Raw genomic sequence first — 26,326 nt, 5'->3', positions numbered from 1 at the left:
TTCCGGTGGTTAGTTCAAAACAAAATCTCTCCCTACCGGAGCATATCCCTTATGGTACCTACATGTGTCAATCCTACATGCAACCCTCCGGTCCTAAAGGGACATCTCCAAAGTAAAAAGGCTCCCTCTCGTTTAGTACAAAACGGAGAAGAGAAAGCCTAGTTTTAGTCGAGTCTTTAGTACCTTACCTTCGAAAACCGCGTGGCTACTCTCAGCCAAACGACTCCTCTCACTCACTCAGATCTCATCACAGAACGGGCGGAAAACATGAAGCATCCCACCCAGTCAACCAGATTCGTTTGGAAAATACAGCTCCAGTCAAGATTAACCGAATGGGGGTGGTGGGTGGCTCGGGTCAATTTTTCCGGAGGCAAAACCTGACTGTGCCCGTTGGAGCCCGTTTAGTACAACTTTAGCTGCGGTCGTGACGGGTCGTCGTCGTCGTTTCGGTCTTCGTCGTCGCCGTGTTCTCGAATTCCGGGAGTTGTCGTTGCATCTCGTTTTTTGGACGAACACGGGTCAAGTCCTTGAGGAACGTAGTAGCAGGCATAAACATTTCGTGTTTGTGTTTGGCTAGGCGATTTGACGGATTGGCGGGTTAATTTAACGCGTTCATCGTCGTCGTCGTCGTCGGAGGTTTATCGAAGGTTAACCGATTGGGTACCGATAGGCAGTTGATGAGGGATTGTCACGCGTGGAATTTGCGTTTTTTTTTCGTTTTGGTGCTGCTTCCAGGCTTTTGTAACTGGCAGGGAAAACTAGCTTGGATTCCCAAATGGTGATGAAATATTTGTGTTGTCGATTTGGTGACACATCCCTGGTATTGTTTTGTCGTGGGGAGGTTCCTGGGGTTAAGTGATGGAATGTGTTCTCGGAACAAGGTTCACAACCTGTGAGGTTCAATGAATACAAATTGCTCATTGACACCGTACTCGATTCCAAGGGAGGAAGCAAGAAAAGGTTGCTTCTCCAGCGAGCTGGTTGACTTTGAGGGTGAAGCCTTCAGCTAATCTAATCCAATGTACTGAAAGCCTTGTGGGGGTAATTTGCGTGGCAATTGCGAATTTCGTCAAACTACTGAAGGATCTTTCCTGCCCTTGGTTGGGCCTATCGACTTGCTCGAGTGAAACCACAAAACGGAACAAGCAAACAGAAACTGCGGGAGCTTGGCTTCCCACCTTATTTTCCGCATCCGGAACCACGGATTATTTTCTCGTAGCTGCTGTTGGAAAATGAGTAAGCGAAATGAAATAAAAATGGTAATATTTCCAGCAAAAGCGAAAGAAGTTGGTGAAACCTAATTTAAAAGCGTGCGTATGTTTGGCCGGATCTTGGCGGGGCTTCCGGAGAAAGTAATGGAAAACCGGGAAAAAACCAAAGGACACCGCCGAGAACCCGCGTAATTGCCCCCTGGGGTACCGTTGAAAGTTGGCCAAAGTTGAAAGTGCGTGTCGGGTGAAAGTGGTTTTTCATCGACTCGAGAACGACGAATAGTCCGAAGGAAATTCACGGCGGCAGTGAGTGTGCGAAAAGTTTAAGGTCAAGCTTAAACCGAAACGAAAAACACAGAAGAAATTCGCGTCACGAAGTCTGGGCCCTCTCAAAGTAAGTTAGTGTGTTTCCTTGGAAAGAAAGAATGAATAAGATGAAAGCTTCGTCCTGCTGGATGATAAATTGAGTCGTTGATAACGATGCCAAAAATGATATCGTGAAGTTCAACTGCGGCTCTCTGTGCGTATGTGTGTCCGTTTCGTATGTGACCAGCTTAAGAGGATGCCATTCGGGGAGGTTCAAATCTTCCTAACGTCAGCACACTGTAAGCGTGATTCTGGACAGTGAAGAAAGAAAAAAAACCACTCCACGTGCCCGCAAAGTGAAAAAAAAGAAAAAAAAACAATTCTTCGATACGTCTCTCTCCAATAACAAATCCCTTAGAAAAGCGCAAAAGAAATAAGTTGATGACGACGATAATACTCCGGGCTCGTCTCATTCCAAAAAAAAAAAATCTATTGTGTTTGTTAGTAGAAAAATATAAGAAGGAAAAAAATCCTTCTCCATTCTACTGTAGCTAGTAGGTCATCACGTCCGAATGTGAGCGGCAGCATCCATATCGTATTCGATCTCTCCCCCGAGGAAAAATCATCCCGGGTCAGTGAATAATCAAGTAGTAGTTGCTAGTCCGAAGGCGGAAGTCAGGCGGGGAAAGGGCTTTCTCCCAATGCGAGTTCAATACTGCCGGCTCGAGTTGATGTGATTGTTGTGTGAAATTTCATAACGGTTTTCGGCAATAACCGGACATCCGGTCCCGGCCCAAAGTAAGCGAAATTATCTGGGCAGGCAACCAGGCAACGCCAAATCGAAGACCGGAAGAAGGAGGAAAAATCCCAAGAAGAAAGAAGAAATAACCGACCAAGCCGGTTGGTGTCCGAAATCCGAAACAGAAGGGCAAAGATAAATAACGATTTTGTGTTCGGTTCGGTTTCGCAGAAAAACGGAGGCTGAAGTAGCTAACGACAACGACAACATCAACGTCAGCGTCGTCTCCAGAAAAAGGTTTGATTTTTCTCGATTCATTGATTTTAGTTTAAGGTATACCCCCAAACCTCCATCGGCTGTGACTGTCCATTAGAAGTTATGTGCTTCATAACCCTCTTTTCCCCACCATCTTTTAAAAGCAAAAATGGTGCAACGTGATTTCGCAAAACATTTGACACACACTCATAGCTTCACGAGATTTCTGTCATAGTGGATGTTACTGTGGAAGGGGAACTGGTCGATCAATGAGCCATTCAAATCCGGTTCCATTTGCAAAAAGGATTAGCTTCCACACTTCCCCTCCTACTCCATCCCAGAAATCACCAAGTTTAGTTGAGCCAGCAGATGGAAAGCAAACTTGAAAAAAAACAATGATACAAAAAGTACAACAAAATAAATCCGATGACGAAATTGTGGTTTTGTCTCCGGGAAAGTATTGGATGATTTGTTTTCTCATTTTTGTCCTATGATAGTTTGTTGGTGATTGCAAAAATGGACACAGAAAAAACTTTGATTTATTGGGCGGATAACGACGATTTGCGGGTGAAATTGTTTTGAAATGGACGAAACAATCAGAATTGATGGTAATGGAACATAAGCTATTTGATACAGATTCTAAATTTGTTTTTCCTGATTTGACATCTTCAGTTGAATCATAATTCCCTCAACATATTAACCTTCCAAAGTCGTTCGGGTCAATATGACCCGAAACGCACATTCAAATCATCATAACTCTTCGAGAAAAAATCGCAAAAATTTGATTTTAAAAACCTCCCTGGGGAATCACGAAATACACAATCTGTAGTACCAGGCAACTTCCTGTGACCACCGGAAGTGCTCCCTCAAAAAAATCCGTAATTAGGCTGTTCGGGTCTATATGACCCGAGAGTTTGCGTAAGTTCCCCTGGCCGCAAATATTGACCGATTTCGATGGATTTTAATTCATTGTATAGATAATTTATTCTAGTTTCTCAATATTGTAAAATAAAGTCGAAATATTTTACGAAATCACCAGTAGCTGATTCCGAATAAAAAAAGTCCCGAAAAAGAGCTCTTTTTAGAATGCCTATAACTTGAGACAGGTTCCAAATATTGCGCTGATTTTATAATATTTGGAATTGTCAAGAATAAATCTATCAATGGATGTATAAATTTTTGGTGGTCCAAAGGAAGTTTTGGCCGCTATCCCGGAACTTCCGGTAGAAAAAATTCTTACTTCAAAAAAGTCACCCAATTTTGGCTTTGCATTGCTGTATCTCGGTTACCAATGGATCGATTCTCTAAATTCAAATTTTAGTTTTTTTTCGTTAACTTTATTATTATTTTTGTAGAACATAGTTGGTTCCTCAAAAATCTCAGTTGTTCAGTATATGGTCATGAAACTCACTCCTTTTTTGTTATTTTTCAAACTCCCCCTCGTGTCGGTGGGTTTACGCGATTTTGTTAGCTTGATTTCTCTAAAATTTGAACTCAAATTGGTCACTTTTTATATACCTAGACATTCATTAGAATCTCCTCTTTCGATTGACATACATTTTGTGTGGTGTTTTGAAAATTTGTAGCAACGTTTTTCGAATTTACTGAAAGCTGCCAGATTTCAATCAGTTTGGTCCACGTTTTCAACAGGTTGGTGTACAAATCTCGCACCCCTCACGTAGCTGCGTGAGAAATAAATCCTGTAGCTCTCTTTTTGTCGCGCACCAAATCTACCACCCAACCCAGCAGCAGGAGGAACTGCCGTCTCGCCGCGTGGTTTGTTGATTGATTGTGCTGATGCTGATAACGAAATAAATGCTTTATTGTTGTAGGAATTGCTTGAATCTTTTTTATTTAATATTTTAATGGATGGGCAACATTTCTAAAGTTCACGTCCATGATTTCAGATTCAGATTACAGATTTCAGATTGCAGATTACAGATTTCAGATTTCAGATTCAGATATCAGATTTAAATTTCAAGATCCGATTTCAGATTCAGATTTCAGATTCAGATTCAGATCTCAGATTCAGATTTCAGATTCAGATTTCAGATTCAGATTTCAGATTCAGATTTCAGATTCAGATTTCAGATTCAGATTTCAGATTCAGATTTCAGATTCAGATTTCAGATTCAGATTTCAGATTCAGATTTCAGATTCAGATTTCAGATTCAGATTTCAGATTTCAGATTCAGATTTCACATTCAGATTTCAGATTCAGATTTCAGATTCAGATTTCAGATTCAGATTTCAGATTCAGATTTCAGATTCAGATTTCAGATTCAGATTTCGATTTCAGATTCAGATTCAATTTCAAATTTCAGATTTCAGATTCAGATTCCAATTCAAATTCCGATTTCTGATTAAAGTTTCTGATTAAAATTTCAGAATATTTGTTACTTGAATCATAGATTTTGTGTCTCCTGCAGTAGACACTGTTTGAAATAAAAGAAAAGAATCATGATAACATTCAAAACAAATGTATCACTGAAGAATTCGAAAATTCAGAATATTCAGAAAAGAATTACGATAACATTCAAAACAAATGTATCACTGAAGAATTCTAAAATTCAGAATATTCAGAAAAGAATCATGATAACATTCAAAACAAATGTATCACTGAAGAATTCTAATGGTAAAATATCGAAAATGATTCAAGAAGCTTATTTCAATTTGAAAAAATAATCTTTCTCTATTTTAAAATCAAAACATTTACTACGCAAAGAGGCATCAGCATCAGCACAATCAATCAACAAACCACGCGGCGAGATGGCAGCTCCTCCTGCTGCTGGGTTGGGTGGTAGATTTGGTGAGCGACAAAAAGAGAGCTAAAGGATTTGTTTCTCCCGCGGCTACGTGAGGGGTGCGAGATTTGTACACCAACCTGCTGAAAATGTGGACCAAACTGATTGAAATCTGGCAGCTTTCAGTAAATTCGAAAAACGTTGCTACAAATTTTCAAAACACCACACAAAATGTATGTCAATCGAAAGAGGAGATTCTAATGAATCTCTAGGTATATAAAAAGTGACCAATTTGAGTTCAAATTTTAGAGAAATCACGCTAACAAAATCGCGTAAACCCACCGACACGAGGGGGAGTTTGAAAAATAACAAAAAAGGAGTGAGTTTCATGACCATATACTGAACAACTGAGATTTTTGAGGAACCAACTATGTTCTACAAAAATAATAATAAAGTTAACGAAAAAAAACTAAAATTTGAATTTAGAGAATCGATCCATTGGTAACCGAGATACAGCAATGCAAAGCCAAAATTGGGTGACTTTTTTGAAGTAAGAATTTTTTCTACCGGAAGTTCCGGGATAGCGGCCAAAACTTCCTTTGGACCACCAAAAATTTATACATCCATGGATAGATTTATTCTTGACAATTCCAAATATTATAAAATCAGCGCAATATTTGGAACCTGTCTCAAGTTATAGGCATTCTAAAAAGAGCTCTTTTTCGGGACTTTTTTCATTCGGAATCAGCTACTGGTGATTTCGTAAAATATTTCGACTTTATTTTACAATATTGAGAAACAAGAATAAATTATCTATACAATGAATTAAAATTCATCGAAATCGGTCAATATTTGCGGCCAGGAGAACGTACGTAAACTGCAGGTCAAATTTATCAAAAATAGATTTGTACGGAAATTTTGCGAACGGCTTTGGAAGGTTAATGTTGGTCGCAATACCTTGCATCCTTTTTGCATTGTGATTCAATGAAGAACAATCAAAAAGAACAATCGACTGATTTATGATTGATCTGAAATGTTACATTTTTTTTTATAATAGTTATAACAATTCGTTTTGAATTCATATGCCCTATCAATTGAATTTTTTTTCGACTAATTTTCAACAAATCATAGATCATTGATGACTTAGTTATGTTATTTTGAAAAATATTTTTTGGTTAGGTAACTATAAAAAAAGCTTTTTATCTATTTGAAGGGTTTTCTATCAAATTTCTTTCCAAAGGTAATATTCAGAAATCCATGATAAATTTGAAACACACTGATATCTATAAACAATTAAAACTTTTGCTGTACTAGCTTTTTTGTGGACGTAGTATTTAATAAAATTTCGACTTATACAATTCAGCAGCAACCGCTTGAAAATGAAAGATGCAGTTGGAATATCGCATACATCGATGCAAAGATGATGTTCTCTAACTTTCTGAAACTTAATCTTTAAAACTGTTTTCAAGATCAGAAATTTATTTTATATTCAAAATCTATTTTTAAAAGTTTTTCAATCATGCCAATTATGGATTCCCCACCTTCAATGCTGGAAGCGCTCACAAAGTACCATCAAAATATTTTTAGTATCAAAGTAACGGCACAAACCACATTTTGAAGCATTTGATTGATATGTTTTCAAGTTAGCCCAAATAAAATTTGAATTAAAACCTGCTTGAAAAAAGGGAGAGTCTCAAATTATTTTTTGGCAAACAATCTATCTGGTAAAATATGGTCTCTTTTGCTTGATTAGTTCTCGATTTATGCCACACAAAAAATGCAAAGCAGCTTGTAAAGATTCCTCTTTCCATCTCCCACAGCTGGAAGTAAGAAGAACTATCTTATTTATTATAATACCTTACAATCCTCTTATACCAAATCTGGTTCCATGAATTGATAAGGTAAGCTATACTACAACATTTAAATGGATCCCCCTCCTTTTCTCTCCTTTTCACACTGCAAGGTGGAAGGGTCTATAACAATCATTGAAGCATCTTATATCCAAATAACTTCCCATACCGAATTTGATTCCATTTGCTTGATTAGTTCTGAAGTAAGGTCAACAAAATTGTATAGGGCTCTCCTCTTCTCTTGCTATTTCCCCGATGGAAGGACAAAGGGGTACCAAATAATAAACGAAATATTTTTCGAAATTAAATACCATCCAATGTTAAATTTTGTTCTATTTGGTAAATTAGTTCTCAAGCTATTTATGCAAAATTAAATTGCAAGGATGCCACCCTCACCATTCCTTATCCCCTCCAGAAGAAGGGAGGGGTACTAAATATTCATAGAATGATTACTCGCTTTGGAATACCTCACCCTGACAAATGGGGTTTTATTTGCTTGATTTATGCGAAAATATGTATGGAAGCTCTCCTTCTCCTCCTTTTTTTTAGCTGGAAGAAGAGAGGGGTCTCAAATAGTCATAGAAACATTTCTAGTAGCCTAATACTAGATTTTATGCTAAATTTGGTTCCATTTGCTTGATTACTTCTCAATTTATGTCGGGTAAGGGATGAATAAACCATTTGGTTGGAAATCCTGAAAAAATATTAAAAAAAACAAATTTCCAATTTATGTAAAAAAAGAAACAAGCAACCCCCCCTTCTATCTTCCCACTGAAAGAAGGGAAGGGTTATCAAATATTCAAAAAATCGTTTCTTGTACCCAAATACACTCTCATCCATTGTTGCCGAAAAAAAGTTTTGTGTTTTCACGAAAAAAAAAATCTGACTTTCTGTGATTTCTCCCAAAAATTCTGTGACGATTTTCTGTGGTGCTTTTTCCATTAATTTTATTCAAAAGTCATGTCAAATTGCGTATTTTTTACATTTAACTTAAGAAAAATCATTAACCATTATCAATTTTATCATATTTCTCCAGTTCAAAGATAATTATCCAAAATTTTAATTGACATAAAAAATTAATTTAGAAAAAATCTCCAAAATTTTAAAATTCTGAGAAATCTGTGAATATTCCGAAAATTCTGTGTTCTGTGACACAGAATCTGTGATGAAATTTGGCTCAAAATTCTGTGAAATTATAGATTTTTCTGTGATTTCGGCAACCTTGCTCTCATCCCAAAGTAGGTTTGGGTCTGATTGGTTCTCGAGTAATGCCAACATTTGTCTTTTGTTCAGGAGGGATCAAAATTATTACAGTAGCCTTCCCCGGCCCCAAAGACCACTTCTGTCAAGTTTCGTGCAAATCGATTCAGTATTTTTCGAGTCTATAGGGAACAGACAGACAGAAAGACAGACAGACACAAATTCATTTTTGTTATAGAAGATTAAATATCAACGGCACTGATTATTAGTTTAATGACATTTTCCAATTTTTTGAGGAAAACGAAAATGGACTGCAGAAAATTTCACAAAAAGTGAAAATTTTTTATAGACTATTTGCACATTTAAAAAAACTTTTCCCTCAATCCCCATTTTGCATTTTTATTTTATTCAAAAGAAATGTATTCATTACTTTGAATTGAATTTTTTTTAACAAAAACAATGAGTTTTGTTTTTGAGACGGTTATAGCAGATTCGCTGGAGGCACTTTTTCGATTCCCAGCTTGGTAATGAGTCGCAAACATTAATCTTAAGTTGTTCACGTTTATCCAATCTCGGCCTCCTTAATCGGCCAAGACATTTTTCAAACACTTTATTTTTTTATTTTTTTGCTGATTCCTCATCCCGTAAATCTGTTAAATAAATTGAATTTCGTTTGATTGATTTGATAATGATGAAAAAATCTAGATGAAACCTACACGATAAAGTTCTAAAAATTGATTCAGTCACTATACTAAACTTCGTTTTAACTTTAATTAAAAAAAATTGTAATAAATGTTTAATTTCTTCGTGTGGATCAATTTTCATGAAAATCATAACAATATTGTTCGACTTCTGTCCCATTTTAAGTTGATTTTTACAAACCATCTCAGACCCTAAAAACCCTCGAATTCCAAATTTTACTTCATTCCGACCGTTTGTTTATACGTGATGGTGTTACAATAAATCGCCTCCAATTTTATTTATAAGACATTTTCCAACAAGCAATCGGTGTATTTCGCTCTAATTTATCAACTAACTTAAAAAAATCTGCTTCAAATGATGCTGCAAACCACAACCTGATAACAGAACCATTGTAATCGATAAAGTATTTGAATATTTAAGCAATACCATGATGAAAAACTTTATTTTTAAACATTTTTTCTTCTTTAAGTGTTGTTAATCGGACGCTTTTTAATTGGACACGTTCAGTAACCGGACGTTTTTGGTAGCTGATTTCAAAGTCAATTTAACTAAATAATCAAACGCTTTATTCAAATAAATCCTAAAATTTAAGTTTATTTTTTAATATTTTTCTAGTTGGATGCTTTCATGCCCATCAATCGATAATTTGTTAGGCTTCGCAATGCTATCAGGCAATCTTGATGTTTTCGTACATTTTTATCAAATGTTTTGATTCAAAACTTTTATCCAAAATTATTTTCCCGTGAAGGCAACCTCGATAATAGGACGTCGGACCCACCCTCCGGTCCCAACTGCGTCCGATTAACGAGCGAGTAAAGTTTATCACATTTGAAAATGGAAATGAATGAAATATTTGACATGATTTTACCAAATATATTAATGTTTGACCAATTAAACTTCAAAACTAAGTCAAATCAACCAGACATCGTTCTTTTTAAGGTAACGACAGTTGTGGAGTGCAAATTTATCAACAAACTACATCCTTTTGTTTGTTACAGCTTTTTAAAGTTTTTTGTTCCAAATTTTGGCTAAAACTTCCAGAATTGTTAAATTCTGCAGAAAAATTAAAATTTATTATGTGACTTAACTCATAAAAGCCTAAAGGTCGAAAAAAATTAGCCCTCTAAAATATAAAAGCTGTAGCTTTCAATTCCCTGAGCGGAATTTTAGCAAATGAAGTTTGTTGATTTACTTGGAATGTTGAGTTTGATTTTGTGGACCGATTTTCTACCCAATGCATTTGAGAAATTTGAGCTTCGTTTAAAAAATGCAAGAGCAACTTTTTTTCGAAACATTGTTACTATTTTGACATCGTTAGCCTGAAATTATCACAAACAAACGGGTATGAATTTGGTATTTGTTTCAACTTCTGATCTTCTCAACTCTATTTACCTTTAAGTTTTAATGGGATGAATAAATTTAATGACCTAAAAAATTAAACAAGGTAATAACTGACTGAAATACTTCAAATATTTGGTACACTGACGAAAACCAATGCATTGCCTTCACTAAGAAGAATATTTTTTTGTCGCTCTGATAGATCAAAAACAACGAATTTGCCTTGAACTTCATCAGTACAAAATCATGTTATTTGCAGTTTTTTTTCAATTTAAAAAAAAATTTATACCATGTTTAGTTTTGAGCCTTCCATAAAAAATAAAATCAGTTGAGCCTTCAAGTGTTTATACAGCTTTTTTTAAAAAAGACACTTGACTGAGTCGATTTTTGATCAATTTTATATTTTTCAAACCCAGAATTTTTAAAAGCTCCATTTTGGGTCCAAATTCATCCATCATTTTTTTTTAAAATAACTTTTACGGGAGTGAATTTTAATTTTCAGGTTTGTATGGGAAAATCGCATATTTTGTTCTGAAAAATCATCATCCTTTTTGTAACCGATTCTGCTAATGGTTTTTGTGCCAATTTATAAATAAGTTTAAAGAAAATCTACTTTTTGGCAGTTCTTAACATCGTATCTCAAACAGGCAACAGTCAACAACAACATGTTATTAGCTGTTGAAAGAGGTTTTGTCTTTTAACATTGAAAAACAATCAATCCAACTGACATCAGCTAGGTGAGGTATTGCATGACTTTTTTCCAAGCAAAACTTTGGTAGGCAATCGCAGTGATGTCAGTTAAATTGATTGTTTTTCAATACCAACAGACATAACGCTGTTCAACTGATATTGACTTTTTTGCCTAATAAGATTTGAAATAACGGTCTTGGACAAAGTTGTTCAGTGGAAAATCAGAACAGGCTCGGTTCCACAGAAGAAACGAAAATGATGTAGATTATCCAGAACAAAGTATCCAATTTTACCATACAAACCCCAAAAGTCAAAATTAACTTGTGTAAACTTTATTTAAAAAATTTACAAAAAAATCATGGATGAGTTTTGAACAAAGATTTTAGAAGTTTCAAAATGACCCCAAATCGACATAGTCTAATGGGCAGTAAAATAATGTCATTTTAATAAGAATAACACAACTGTACAGGTTTGAAGCCGTCATTATGAGCACACTAAAAATTATAGCTCATCAAATTTGAAAAATATATTTGAAAATAGTTCGTTTGTCTCATTACAAATTTTTTTTAAAGTACTTTAAATTTTACAGAAAAAAAGGATTTTCTAATAAACCTTTTGTTGAAAAATAACCACATTTTACTGCATATGTTTTCATATACTAAACACATTAATTTAAGCACACTAACAAAACTACCATGGGTAAATCGCTTCTGTTTAAAGAATGTTGTTGTCAAGATACTGCTTGAATTTCCTTTTATTTTAGTTAGTGTTATTTTAAGGCAAAATTGTGCATTAAAAGGTTTTCTTTCTGTTGGGGAGAGAGTCCACTGCGACCATTTAGTTGATCTATTGTGGTATTACCCCGCGTTACTATTTTCATTTTGCTATGCTACGTGACACCCCTCCACTATTGGTTGAAGTTGCAGTTGTTTGCCGGTAGCACTTTAAGCATCCACATATCTAGGTAAGATCTCCAAGTGTAATCGTCAGTTCCCTTGAAAAGATCCATCCACACATGCATGAGCTGCATCATTTAGGCGTAAAATTCTAAGGTATTCCCGGCTAGCATTTCAATCATGCTAAAATCACTATTCTTTATCATACTTTGGGTGCCAGGTTATTTCCGGGATTCGATCTCTTAATCGTTGGCTTAGACAACAAGGATGCTATCTTCTAGGCCACGATCTGCTGTCCATTAACAGGTTATGTTCATTTAACTCTTCCTAAAGTTTTTTTTAAATAGTTTTATCCTTTAAAGTAATATTTAATTTAAATCCATTTTGGTAGTAATTGAAAAGATATATGCCATTGAAAAATCAAGTGAGTTTTTTGAATGACACACAAAAAATTTAGCATTGGAAAAACACCCGGGTATTATTTGAACATCTTCATTACTATTTATTACAAGAAAAATTTACACATTTACTAATAAAGTCGAGATGAAACAATTCGGTTGAGTTTTCAGTCAAGCTTTAATTTACATTTTGGTCATTCCAGAACATTGGAACATTATCATTATTATGATAATACTCCAATGTTCTGGAAGGCTTGTGATGTAGCTCAGGTGGGAAGTCAGTTGCTTCCTGTTGCTTGTCTGTTTTTTGGGCCTACCTACCCTAGCCTGGGTGTTTTCTGGTAGTGTTAAATTATTTTCTACCCGTTTTTGGGCATTTTCAGGTAAATTATTGTATTTCTTTTTACCTAAGAACATGAACAACCAAGTGTACCCTGGTCCGGTGTCTCCGTTTAAGAGATGAACTGATTTTTCATTGAAGATTTCAATGCTTTCAACAACATCCAATTTAAGCGAATTACAATTCAAAGACCGAATCAGCGAGACATTTCCTCGATCAATAGAGTGACCAGATTCTCACATGTGTAAAGCTACTGCAGATCTAGGATTCTGTGAAGGAAGGATTTTCTTCTTTGAGTCAAATCTAGCTATAGCCATGTGTTCCTCGAATCTATCAATCAATTTCCTATTGGTTTGTCCAATGTACACCTTATCACAGTCGGAACAACTGATTTTGTACACACCAGATCTATGAAGTAGATTAACTGGATCTTTAGTCGATCCTAAGATGGGTTGATTATTAGAGCTAGTGAACACTAGTTCAATATCAAACTTTGTCAACTTGTGTCGCAATTCAACTGAGTTGATACTGTTGAACTCCATGGACCTTCGTTGGAACTTCTTCTGAATAGGAGTAAAAGAAGTGAAAGATTTCCGTTGAAGCAATCTTTCTTTTTTCCTTATGATGGCTTGAATGGATCTACTTTGGTATCCATTTTTATAAGCCGTTTGGAAAATATATTGAAGTTCCTTTTCTCTTCCTTCAGTTGATAGGGGAATGGAGTTCATTCGATGGATCATGTGGTGGAACGCCGCCATCTTATGCTGGAACGAGTGGTTAGAAGTCTCGGTATTACCCTCATGGTATTTGTCGGCTTTCTATAGATTTCGAATTGGAAAAGGCCATCATCTCTCCTTACCAGGACATCCAGGAAAGGTAATTTCCTGTCTTTTTTCTATATCGCAAGAGAATTTAATATTCTTATGCAAACCGTTTATGGATGTTAGAAGTTCTTCAAGAAAATCTTTGTTTACTACACAAAAAATGTAAATCCACCATTTTTCGAATAATAAATCTTGTTTTTCAAGAGTCTCCTCCAAATGAGCCATGAACAGTTCACACAAGAATGGAGACAGAGGATTTCCCATTGGTGCCCCCTTTGTTTGTCTGTAGAACAAATCTTTAAATTTGAAGAAGGTTTGTCCCATACACAAGTCCACCAATTTCTTGTAGTTTCTAACTTTGAGTTTCCAAGTGCTCCCATTGTGTTGTTGGAGCAACCAATCTTCTAACAGATTAGAAGCTTCTTTAACAGGAATACTTGGAAACAAACCTGAAACATCAAAAGAAACCATGACCTCGTCCTCTTCTATGCCTCCCGACGCCTGCAGTCTGTTCACGAACTCTAAGGTGTTGGTCATCGATCTCGTTTTAAAGGGTTCGATTGCTTTGATTCAGCCAAACAAACGATTTCGATTAATTTAAGTACAATGAAAAATTTTTGCTCTACCGAGATTCGAATTCCAATTCTTCGAGTTGGCCGACCGATATTTTACCACAATGCCAACTCATCAGTTGATATGATGCACGCTATAGATCTATATCAGAGATAATCATTTTACGAACCGGTCAAAGGTAGAAAGGGAGGAACCGAATAGAGTGTCCGTTGAAGGACCGCCCATTTATTGTAAATCAGTTCACTTTTAGATTGCTCCAATCGTTAATGTCGAATTAGTTTTTTTTGTTTCGATTATAGTCGTTTTACCATATTTATGACATTCGCGACTTTATCAACGTTGCAGTTGGCGGATCGTTATTGAAAAACTTATCCGGTACAACTGTGTTCGATGTTTGCTCTTGGGCTCGAATTCGTGGACATCGGCTCAGGAGACAACAGACTTGCCAACTGAGCTATATCTCATTTTCTCATTTTTGGAGACATATTAACGAATTGACTAAGCTGCTCTCCGGTTTAACTTTTTTTGGGCAAAGCTTGTCGTAATATTTGAAAGAAAATCACTCAATACGATGGTTATTGAAAATGTTTTAGTATTCGATTTGGATTATCATTTCTATTACGATTTCATGTTAGCTGGGAAAACTTTAGCATCAATAATCTTTCGTAGCGTTCAGGTAGTTGAAAGCTAGATGTTTTCAAAGTGCTAACGTGCTCACAACAAAACCGAGAAGGTGCTGATCACCAAACTGATATCGCCACAAACGGGTACAATTGCAGTTGGAAAGTGCAATATCGTGTAACCTGCAGAGACTCAGAAGCGTAAAATAACTGATAAACCTGCGGGTTCTCAAGGAATACCCGACCATTTCGTCCGAAACTGACAGCGTAATGGCGGGCGTCATGCCCATTTCGGTTTTGTTAAATTATGATATCTAATGCTACGACAACAAGGACACGTCGAATGTACGAGAACTCTTCAAGAAGAACTCGATGTCCAACTGGGAGTAGCTGTGGGATAGCTTTGCAAGCAATAGATGGACTCATCGTCTGATCCCGCCGAGAGCTGGCTAGGGAGAAAACACGGTGAAGTGGACTTCTACATGAAACAGTTCCTAACTGGTCATGGAAAGAAGTACCACTCCGGTTCGGACATGTGGCCTTGCTTCTTTCTCTGGTCTGTGATGAAGAAGAGGAGATACCAGAGCGAGTCGTGTTCATTTGCGATGTAGGATGACTCCACCGCCGGGGAGCATCTGAGAAGTGTGCGTCCAATCCCATGATTGAAGCAACAAAGATAAGGCATCATCTTCAGCGAAGTGGAGGTCATAAGTGCGCCGTGTGTAGTATCCTACATCCTACTGTAGGGGAGTGTCACTTCCTACATGCACAGAAAGCTGTGGGGATAAGACAAGACCTTCTTCGCAGCGAATCTTGTGGGAAGGAGGTAAACCACTGTCGGGGGATACCCACGGGTAGAGATGCTATCGATGCCGGGCGAGCCTCTTGTGTCGGTGAAGGATGTCATCGCCATCCGGAAACATCGGAGTCGTAGCGTTCTAAGTCCCGAACGTGTACTGTGACAGGCGCGAGTCCAGCATAAGGTACTCTTGATTCGGCACACGACGGGCAAAAAAAAAGTCTAGGATTGTCAGCCAAAAGGAGAAAAGAAGGCCGGACAACGTTCGGAGTAGACTGACTCCATCGACAGGGGCTGTTGAGTAGAGTTCGTCTGATCCCACGGTTTGAAGCAACAATGATATGGCAACATGTTTTGCGTAGCGGATTCTACCTTCAGGGAGCATCTGTGTAGCACGTCTCCAATGATCGACGCTGTGGGATAGGAATTGACTTTCTCCGTAGTGTAGGTTGTTAGAGACCCACGGGTAGAGTGGGTCTCGACGCCTAGTGAGCCATTTGTGTCGGTGTAAGATGACGAAGATTGTCGAGTATCCTGGTGACAAGGAGTCAGGCTTCAAGTAGGAAGAGGAGAGGTCAGGCTCCGAGTCAACAGAAGGATGGGTCGGTGTGTTCAACCCCGAGTCTTATGAAGAGAGGTCGGATCTCGAGTCGTTAGAGGAAAAATCAGACCTTGAGTCACCACGAGGAGAGGTTTGTAAAGAAACCTCGAGTCATTGAGAAGAGATGAAGGTTCTCGAGTAGTTAGAGGAGAGTCAAGGTGTCAAGTCGTAATGAGGAGAGGTATTGCTGAAAGTAATCTCATTAATATGTGTCCTAGGAACCATTGGATGTGGGAATCAAGGTCTGTGGGGGGTACAATGTTCCGTCGTCCAATTGCATCTATGAACCCACCGTAGCAAACTGGGGGGACGCATCGGCTCACAGTTCCTTGGAATGCGATCCGTAAATGTGATTTACCACCTGGGTTAACAACTTATAGAACATCATAAACCTTCGACTAGAATAAACCACTTTTGACATGAAAGAAAGAATAACCATTATAAATTGCGAAACTTGAACGACAATTTGGCACTTTTTCCTAGCTCTTTGATTGAATCGAAACAAAACTCCACGGTTCAATGGCAGGAACAATTTTTTACGGTTGGCTCGGTTCTTTGAATCCATTTTGTGATTCATTGCCGACAACGATGCGTGGAAAATTAATCACCTACACACCACATAGCACCGGGGCGTGCGTTTGCCATAAAGCTCTAACCCTTCGCGAAAGCGGAAAAAAAGGGATCGGATTTGATAGATTTCCCAGCCGGGACTCTATTTCCACTCAACTTCACCACGTGGTTGTGGGTTTTTTTTTCTTTCTGTTGGTCCTGTTCAAGATTCACTATCCGGAAAATGAACCCTTCGAGGATTTTTTTCGGGATTATCCACGTTCGAATTTTTCCCTTCCAACATCCGCACATGTATAATATGAATATGTATGGCTCTGTCGATGATTGGTAACAAGAAACGCGTCTTGCTGTCGGTGGTTAACTTTGAGGTTTGCGGTAAGAGGGAATAAAGACAGCTTTTTTTTCCTGTTGAATAGAGATTTTTTTTCTTCTGTGGTTCATCTTGTTTCGACTCAAAAGTGCCAAAGGTAAACAAGGTGAAAAACACCAGATCCTAGAAAGCTGCCGTTTGGCAACCTTTGTGAAACCTTTCCGAAACCTTTTCGGATGATTGTGGGATGCTGCGGTCCCCTTGGAAGCTAGAACCCTATTCACATACACCCACACAAACACCCACGCACACGAAGACAGGTGAGCGGGAAAGAAAAATGTATCCTTTTTTGCCGCAACTTTACACCTTTCTCTCGGTACACGTAAATATGTAGTGAAGGTACCTACTTTTTTTTCGTTGTTGATGTTTTATGTAGGCCTCTGATGTGGCATGTGTTCGTTGTTAAGTTAAGTGGGTCAGGAAGTGATGCTGAGTAGAACTTCCGTAAAGTAAGCCGGTCGTAAAACGGTGTTATGGATGATCGATTGCTTCGGAGGAGTGTTGATTGATATAGGGTGGATTAGGTGCAAATGGTTGTACGGGCGATGAAATTTTAGGATGGCACTCCGGTATCTACTTATTGTATGTTGAGATAGACGATAAAGGGTTCAGCTTCAAACTGATGAGAAACGCATCATCTTTTCGAAACATGTGATGAGCATTTGAATGGAGTGACCATACAATTTTCGAGATGTGTGTGATGGCTGAAAAAATTAACTTAGCATGCAATTGTTTCGTGTCAATTTTCATAAATATGAAAATTGAATAGATTTAATGATTTATGAATGAGTTATATCATTAAATTTGCGATTTTGGTTATTTTGCGGTAAACTTTCTTCTAAGGACATCAAAAAATTAAGCTATTAAAATTCAAAGCATTGTTTAAATCTAGCTTTAATAAAAAAGGAAGCGATTCAAAATCAATCGATCAATGTTTAACATCCAATAATTTTTTTTTAATTTTTTAATTAACAAAAAACATCTAACTTCATCTGACTGAATATTTGAATCAATTAAACATTCAGTCAGCAAAAGTTAGATGTTGAAAATGATCTATTACCCAGCAAACATGAAATCGTAATGATAAATTAAGTCGTTCACAATGGTGTTGCGAATCGCAATTCCAACTGCATCGGATATGATAGAAATCCACCATTCTTGTAAATTTCGAAATGATTTTTGCTCTCGCTCGGGCTTCAGGTGAGAATACTATCATCATGCTCTCTCTGCAGTGCCTCAACTCTATTGAGTGATATTGACCAATGAGAGAACTGTAAAATATTGTCGCTGGCAACGATTTGAAGGCTTTGAGAGTAAAATCTTGCACTCTCTTGCATTCTTCCGATTGGTACGAATAAGGTATCGGATAACGCCCATCTGGGGTAGTTTTCGTTGCTTTTGGTACCTAAGAAGTTGAAGTAAAGATGATTGAATCCATGAAAGTAAGGAATTTATCTAGTGCAAGTAGAGGTTTAATCAAGTGCTACCCGAAAATTCCATTTCAGTAAGTGATATAAACGTCTAGCTGAATAATTAACATGACTGACTCCATTTTTACAAGGGAAAAAGCTGCCCCCTGTAAAATAAATAAAATTCGGAGGTCAAATCGTGCGCAAAAAATTTGAACCGCTACAATTGAGATATTTTGAAATATTTCGTAATGGGCAGCAAGGCCGTACGAACGAGGGGAAATTCTTTGAGGTTTGTCCCACCCCCCATGTAGATTTTTTCCTAGTTATATTTTCAGTTTAAGTAATGAATTTATCATAGTAACGGGAAATATCTAGATCCTACAAAATATATTAATATAAGTGTTAAAAATATCTCAGAAAATTGGCTTGCCTCCGGCAGAATTCAATCTCATATCACTCTAGGCATTGGACGATTCATTTTACGAATTAAAATTAATTTTTAATTGCAATTTCATAAATCTTTAGATTTGAACTAAAATTTTGAAACTCAACACCCTACTTCGTGTTTTTAATGGGTTTTCCTTTAGAATGCAACTCAAAATTTGAAACCCACCGTTTTAACATCAATAATCATAAATAACATATTTTTTTACCCCATCAAAAATCTTGTAAATAGCCTTGCGACTGATTTTTACTTAATTCACGATAGTCAGTTGAATAAATAAAAGCATCTGAACCCCAATATCTATTTATCAAAATTTTACAATTCTTAATTTTGGTTAATATGCAATGAGTTTATTTCTAAAATCTTTTGTTTTTGAAAAAAAGGTGTTGAAAATAGGTGAAAATCAGTTTAAAAATTTCTCCACTTTTCTGACCAACTGTAAAAAAATTTGAACAAAAGTATTTAATCAACGATCTAGTTTGGTTAAATGGAGGTTAATGAACAGATTCTGGAACAGAGTCTTGTTTCTCATGGGAGTTTCTTGGTTCATCAGTTATCAATGATTGAATTGACTCCAATATGATTTATTTTGAAATTTCTAAACGCCATATTTTCAAAACTAGAGGTTATAGACAAAATCACATAAAAGAATTGAGTTCAGGACGCATAAATCTTCCAAACCATTGGCACTTAAATTGCTGTTCTAAGGTAAGGTTGCAAGAATTTTTTCAGCACGTATCCGGGCCGGACAAACCGGGCAATTTTTATATAAAATCCTGGCAAAATCCGGGCATTCGATTTCAAATTGACAATCATATATCCCTGCGATATCCGGGCAAATTTTGTCAAAACTCTGAAATTCCTCAACAAAAATAAAGAAAAAAAAGTTTTTTCATCAAAACTACGATATCGATAGATTTTGAACCGAATTTTAGGCTTCCAAAAAATCTTTCATGATTATGATAATATAATTTGCCCCAAAAATTTAGTTTTGGTCTTTTGGAGGTGTTTGTTGTTTTTTTTGTTATGTTTAGTTTGCAAGATAAAATGAATAAATCCGGGTAAAACCCGGGCAACCGGGCCGGGCCGGACTGTTCTTACATTAAGTATTAAATATCCAGGCAAACCCGGATAAAACCGGGCAATCTGGCAACCTTAGGTTAAATACAACATTTGTTTATCACAAGTCACAACACTCAATTTTTATTTTAATATAATGTTATAAAGCTATCAACTAAATGATAACAAATTGATGATGACATAGTTTCTCACATCGTCTCTAGTTTTTGAATCTCATGGAAAATTAAAAAAAATCGGGCAATAGATGTACATTTTTTTCATTTTTCGTAAGAAACTTTATGCAGCATGACGGATTGACTTTATAAATAATATTTGTTTGTAGAACTTAATATTGCTTTCACTATCCTTTTAAAACACTGTTGGTATAAAAATATTTTTCGGTCACCTAATTTATTTAAATAAGTAGTTTTTATAATTCAGTTACCAGTCTGGGAAAAAATCAAAATGCAAATCAGTATGATTAACCTTTTAAATCTCGTTTCCAAATGCTGAAATATGATTGTTTTGCATAACTCGTTTGTTAATTTCAAAATTCATCCATTCAAATAATAATTATAATATGATTTCTGCTAGTATAATTTTTTAAAATATTTTTTACCCCTTAATGTATGCAGCATCCAATGCTTTTTTTTTTTATTTCGATCAAAACCAAAAATTTCTGCAATTGGTGCTTTATGTTTTACGTCATTACAAATACATAAAACTCTATACATTTTCAAACGTTTTCATTTGATTTTTTATTTCAAACAAAGTTTGAGGCATCTTACCCCTTTGTAAGCTTTGTAATGAGAATGTTTTTATAAGTATGTTTGAATCAGAAATAAGAAGCAGTGTTCAGTTCAGTGATGATTGTTTCGAATTCTATTTAGCGTTAGCATTTTTTTTGCATATTCTCCAATAAAAAAAAATTTTTGTTAAAATTTAAAATAACTGAAATTTATTTTTTTTTTAAGTTTTATCTGTTTTGAATGAACGTTCAACAGTTTTTTTTTAAATCATTACTTTACTAAATAAAACTAACTTTATTCATTTGTAACCTTGTGAACAATATAAAATACACCATTTCGCTACGAGTAGCTTACGACCTTTCTTTAGCATTTTTGTAGTGCCTAAGATTATTTAGGTTTCAAAAACAGAAGAAATGTAGCTATTTTCTGACTTTTGTTAATATGCTTCACCAATATCTTTCTCACATTTTTCAAAGTCATGTATGTAAATTCTTGCTATCTAAACAATTTTCAGCAGAAAGATAATGTTATATCGAGGAAAGAATAGTTATCTTATGAACGCAATTGAAATTTTCCATGAATCTTCCATAGATATAGATGGCTAACTACTCCGCTCACTGAGCATTTTAAAAAGTTCCTGCAAAAAAGTTCAAATTACAAATTTAAATGAAAACTTAACTTGACTTCTTGAGCTATTGAAGTAAAATGTTAAAAGTATTGATTCCAAGAACGTGTTACTGAGATTTTTTTTAATAATTTCATGATAACCATCAAAAACATGCCGCACAAAAAGTTGAATAAATTCTTCATTAGTAAGTATTAGCAGCTACTTTTTGTTGAAACTTAGTTCTTGATATTAATATGTAATTCAACGGGAATATTGCTAAAAAATTATACTTTGAGATGTTTTAAATTGGTGAATATTTATGCATTTTTATGTCATACAATTCTTGCTTTAACTGAGACAAGGCATTTTGGAAATTTTGGTTAACATTAATTTTGTTTAATTTCTATTCTACTTAGCTTAAAGATTTCTTAAATTATTTTCGCATTTTTCACAGATTACTTACCTCCACTTCTCTTACTAAAAAAAAACTGCGACTAGTTGATGTCAGTTTTTGTATTTTTTTTTTGTAATAAAACTGTTTGTTTACATTTTGTTTGGTGCGACGTAATGAAAGAATTTGTGTTTATTCAACGCCTCTTTTTATTGAATTACTAGCTGATTTTACCCGGCCTTGCTCGGGTTCACATAAAATATAAATCGAAATGAGTCGTTTGACTTTTTGAAATCTTTTTGATCATCATCATAACAAATTGGACCATGTTTGGCCATGTGAGCTTTGTAAGTTTTGTAAGTCTTCTTAAAGTTTTAATTGGGATTATTAGCAATGTTTATCGTTTTCATATTATTAAATAACTAATAGTTTTAAGCTTTGCTAATCGAAATTTGAAAGAATTTCCCTTGAATGCTTACCCATTCTATCACGAAAAACATTTCAATCTAAGGTTGCCGGGTGGCCCGGATTTATCCGGATTTGTTAGAACATTTGAATCAAAATTCGAGGTAAGTCAGGTCTGGCCCGGTTTCCCAGATTTTGTTGCAAAAAGCCAGGATTTGCCCGGATTTATTCACATAATTTTCAAAACGTAACATAAACTTGAGATATTTTCATTTTTACATTCAAAAAGAAGTTTTAAATGGCAAGTTTTTTAAATAATTATGACTCGTGTTTGGAAGCTTGATATACAATTTAAAATCTGCTGATGTGGTTTGTTGAAAAAAAATATTTGCAAGTATATTTTTCGTTATTTTTACTGAATAATTCCGTAGTTTTAATCAAGTTTTCCCGGATATTGCCAGGATATCGGTTTGAACATTTTGAAATCAAATGCTGGATCTGGCCAGGTTTTTCGATAAATGTTTCTCATCAAATGATAACATTTTTTTTATCTTTTCCATGGGTTATTTAGTGAAAATCCAAAGTATTAAGCTTGTAAGCAAATGTTAACGACCTCTTTTCAAGATCTACCCGTAGAATGGAATACCTTTTTAAGTTTTATTTTGTACTTAGAAATTTCAAAATAGATTTCCGCTGAAACCTTATAAAAGATTTCCTCTGTATGTTTTCAATGTGCTTTTTAAGTTTTCTTATAATTGGATGATAGAATTGAACACATCGATGATCAATAATTACTTAAAATTTAAAAATGAAATGAATTACAAATGAACTTGAATTGTACAAAACTAAAAACTTAAGATTAAATTACTAAATGTCTCGTGCGTTGGATTTAGTTGCATAAAATGAACGTTATATTGTCTAATTCCTATTGTAAACTAAATTCCTACACGGCAATCAAAGTGTTGAGATCGCAGCCTTGAACTTACAACACAACCTTCAGTTTTATTAACTGTTTCCCTTTGAGAAGTTCCGAAAATATGAAAATGGTTGGTTCCTAAAAGCTGGAACATTAGTTTTCAGTCCAAATAGTTATTCAACTGAAGAAGTCAATTCATAATGAACATGAATTAATGTATCCATACTTTACACACGGCATATTCTAGTAGATCCTCAACCACTGTTCTTCTCAATATATTTCTAACAGGCGAGTAGTTTTTTTAAAATCCTAAATGAAGGTTCATTATTGCAATCAAATGCCTCGCACCGGTACCACGTGCTTTCAGCAGTAGAAGGTACAAAAAACAACCGCCAAAATTTCCCCTTTCAAATCTTTAACGCTCAGCAAGCTTTGATTTGCTTCCCAGTACACGTGAACTCTGGATAGTCGTTTCTTACGCCCGGCCCATGGTGATGGTAAAAATAACCCCGCCAAAAGAAACGAAAATCGGTCGCCAAAATGGTGCCATGACTTTTGGTTTGTGGGAAAAAAACGAAAGTTCTATGGGAGGGTCCCTCTTCTCAGGTGGGAGGGGCCCGAAACTATTACTAAAACCTTACCATGGTTCAAACACATAACTGTACCAAATTTCAGGCTGATCGGTTAAGCGGTGTGGATTTGTATAAGGTGCATACAAACAAACATATATAGTCCAACTCATCTTTATATATTAGAAGAAAGATATACATACTTGATATACTTGACTCTAGGGAAAAAGTCTGTTTCATAGCCCTATCTTATTTTTAATAAGCAGAAATGAAGTTTAACTCTAAAATAATTTTTGGAGTTCTATGACACTTTTTTGAAAGTTATGTATAAGGATCGAACAGTTGAATTTTTTGTATTCAATTTTCAAACAATTTAAATTAAACAATTTTTTTTAAATTTGGTTCACCTCACCCAATTTCAATCGGGTGTGATTTAAACGTGCAATTTTTTCTAAATGTTCGTTTTTTAGTTAAGTTTAAGATATTTAAAGTTTATATGTTCTATCTGTCAATAAAAACGATGAAACTTAGGCACATCATATTTCGAATGAGATCAAAAGATTTGCAATATGTGTTAAGATGGCTGAGATATGGGCTGCCATTATTATCATGTTTTTGAAAAGGTAATCCCAAACTTTAGGCCAGCATTATTCTTATATATAAAAATGGAGGCGTTTTCTTTGTAACACCATCACGTATAAACGGACGTTCGGAAAGAAGTGAAATATGGTATCCGAGGGTTTTTCGGGTCAGAGAAGGAAAATCTCACTCTTTATTCAAGGGGGGCTCACTTACAAAATCAACTTGAAATGGGATACAACTCGAAAAATTTTAAACAATTTTCGTGAATACCAATTCACGAGCACGAATAAGTTAAAGATGTGTAGATGAAGGCATTTTCTAAGGATTTATTTTGTAAAAGTTAAAACGAAGTTTACCGGGTCAGCAAGTAGTTTTTAAAATTAAACTTCTATGTAAAATTTATCATTTTGAGCTAAACATTTGAAATTCAAAGCATTTGGTTTTTCTTATAATCCATTGAAAGTATCACTGAAATAAGAAAACTTATTAGTATATTTTTTTTATTTTTAACGATTTAATACGCTTAATTACTCCAAATGATTTTAAAGTTTTTTAATCATTTCAAATGGTTTATATCAGTGTTTTAAATTACTTAATACACATGCCCACACATGAAACAGGAATTGTAAATAAACTTATTCAAATTGTGCGTTCAAATGCACATTATGAAATTAAAAGGCTGATTTAGAAAATAAGCTAAATAAGTACTGAATGATGCGCATTGGATATTTTTCAAAATAACTGGTGGCTCCAGAGACTAATGAGAGCCGCTGGTGTCCCTTTTTCCGTTAATAACAATACACATTCCGGGGTGTGGTCCGAAAATAGTAAATTTTTCCAGAATCAAAAACTTGAGAGCTGGAATCGATTCTTTGACTGTTAGTAGACTTTATATCTATTTAGCTTCAAGAGATCATTCTGCGATTCACACTTATTGGGGTTTCCAAGACATTCAACCGCTGCTCCAAAAATATTTATTTTGACTTTTCGAGGGATGTATTACGAAGAAAAATCCTTGAAAATTTAGGTTTAGTGTAAACCTTTGTATTTGTAATGTCTTAAGTTTAAAATTTTTCATAAGGATCAATATGTGATCTGTTGATATAAAATGAACAATAACAATAATTTAGTCAGTCAACATATTTCGGAATCAAATTTGATACCTACCATTTGTTTAAGCTCAACTAAAAATTCACTTTAAAAATCGATGCTTTCTAGCACATTCAGAGTTTTGAAAAGAAAAAAGGATTAATACACAAAACACAAAAAATGTAAAATCTTTGAATATGCAACTAGGGTTATAAAACTTACGAGAACGAACAAAATCTTGCCGTTGCAGTTTGAGGCTCTGATTTTTATGTAACGTCAACTGTAGAAAGATTTAGTATTTGCATCCCATTTATCCTCACACCGGTAACAAACCAAAAAACAAAGAGAATATTAAAACCAAACACAGATGCTGTTGGCAGCTGCTGTTAGGCAACAAATCACTTTCGGGGTTATGCAAACTTTCCGCACGGTTCACCGGTTTCCGCAAAACTTTCGCCCTTCTCATACCGCACATATCTACTTGTAGCCTACACGCCGGATGAAACATCCAACAAAGCGCAATTGCATAACCTCTAAAAATGTCGCCGGTGCGGTGTCACGAATTCCCCATAAAGTGAGTGGCCATTTTTTACATTTTTAATCACTTTCGAAAGCGCATTCACACATACTTGTGCAGAGCGACAGGGATTTCCGGTTAAAGCAAATAATGGAAAATGGGGAGGAAAAAAACACACAGCCCAGTAGGAAGAAGAAAAAAAGCGTGCAAAACCGCATTTACTGAATTTCCGGCCTAGTTGCAGCTGGGATTTCAACCCGTTACATTCCATGGCGGGTTCATACACATGACATCACCGGGAATACACAAATACACAGCCAAGGTTAGTGTTTTCTGGGGAAAACTCGAATGCAGTTGCAAGCAGCAGACTCGTTCGTCGTCGCTCTGAAGCTGAGCTGTCTAGTAGAGGCGGTGCAATTGTGGGAATGTCGGTTGACCCCATGATAGGACTCTAAAGGACCAGAACAGGAAAGTTGTGAAATCCCTGCCCCAAAGCATCATGTGACACTGCGGTAAAAAATGTGACTGTTTTGAGAGCAAGTGTCCCAAATTATCCTCA

The 26,326-nt window shown here is 35.7% G+C and overlaps 1 protein-coding gene across 3 annotated transcripts in view; it reads left to right on the top strand.

Moving 5' to 3' along the window:
* The first annotated feature begins 431 nt into the window (after nt 1-431).
* The window catches only part of LOC129741865 (neuroligin-4, X-linked-like), an 862,824-nt gene continuing 836,929 nt past the window's right edge, over nt 432-26,326 (top strand). For all 3 annotated transcript variants that reach the window (XM_055733675.1, XM_055733676.1, XM_055733677.1), the window contains exon 1: nt 432-2,553. The gene's annotated coding sequence lies outside the window, so the exon portion shown is untranslated. The remainder of the gene's footprint in view (nt 2,554-26,326) is intronic.

The sequence above is a fragment of the Uranotaenia lowii genome, chromosome 2 (assembly GCF_029784155.1).
Source record: "Uranotaenia lowii strain MFRU-FL chromosome 2, ASM2978415v1, whole genome shotgun sequence".
Lineage (NCBI taxonomy): Eukaryota > Metazoa > Arthropoda > Insecta > Diptera > Culicidae > Uranotaenia > Uranotaenia lowii.
This window is presented reverse-complemented; position numbering and strand designations above follow the sequence as displayed.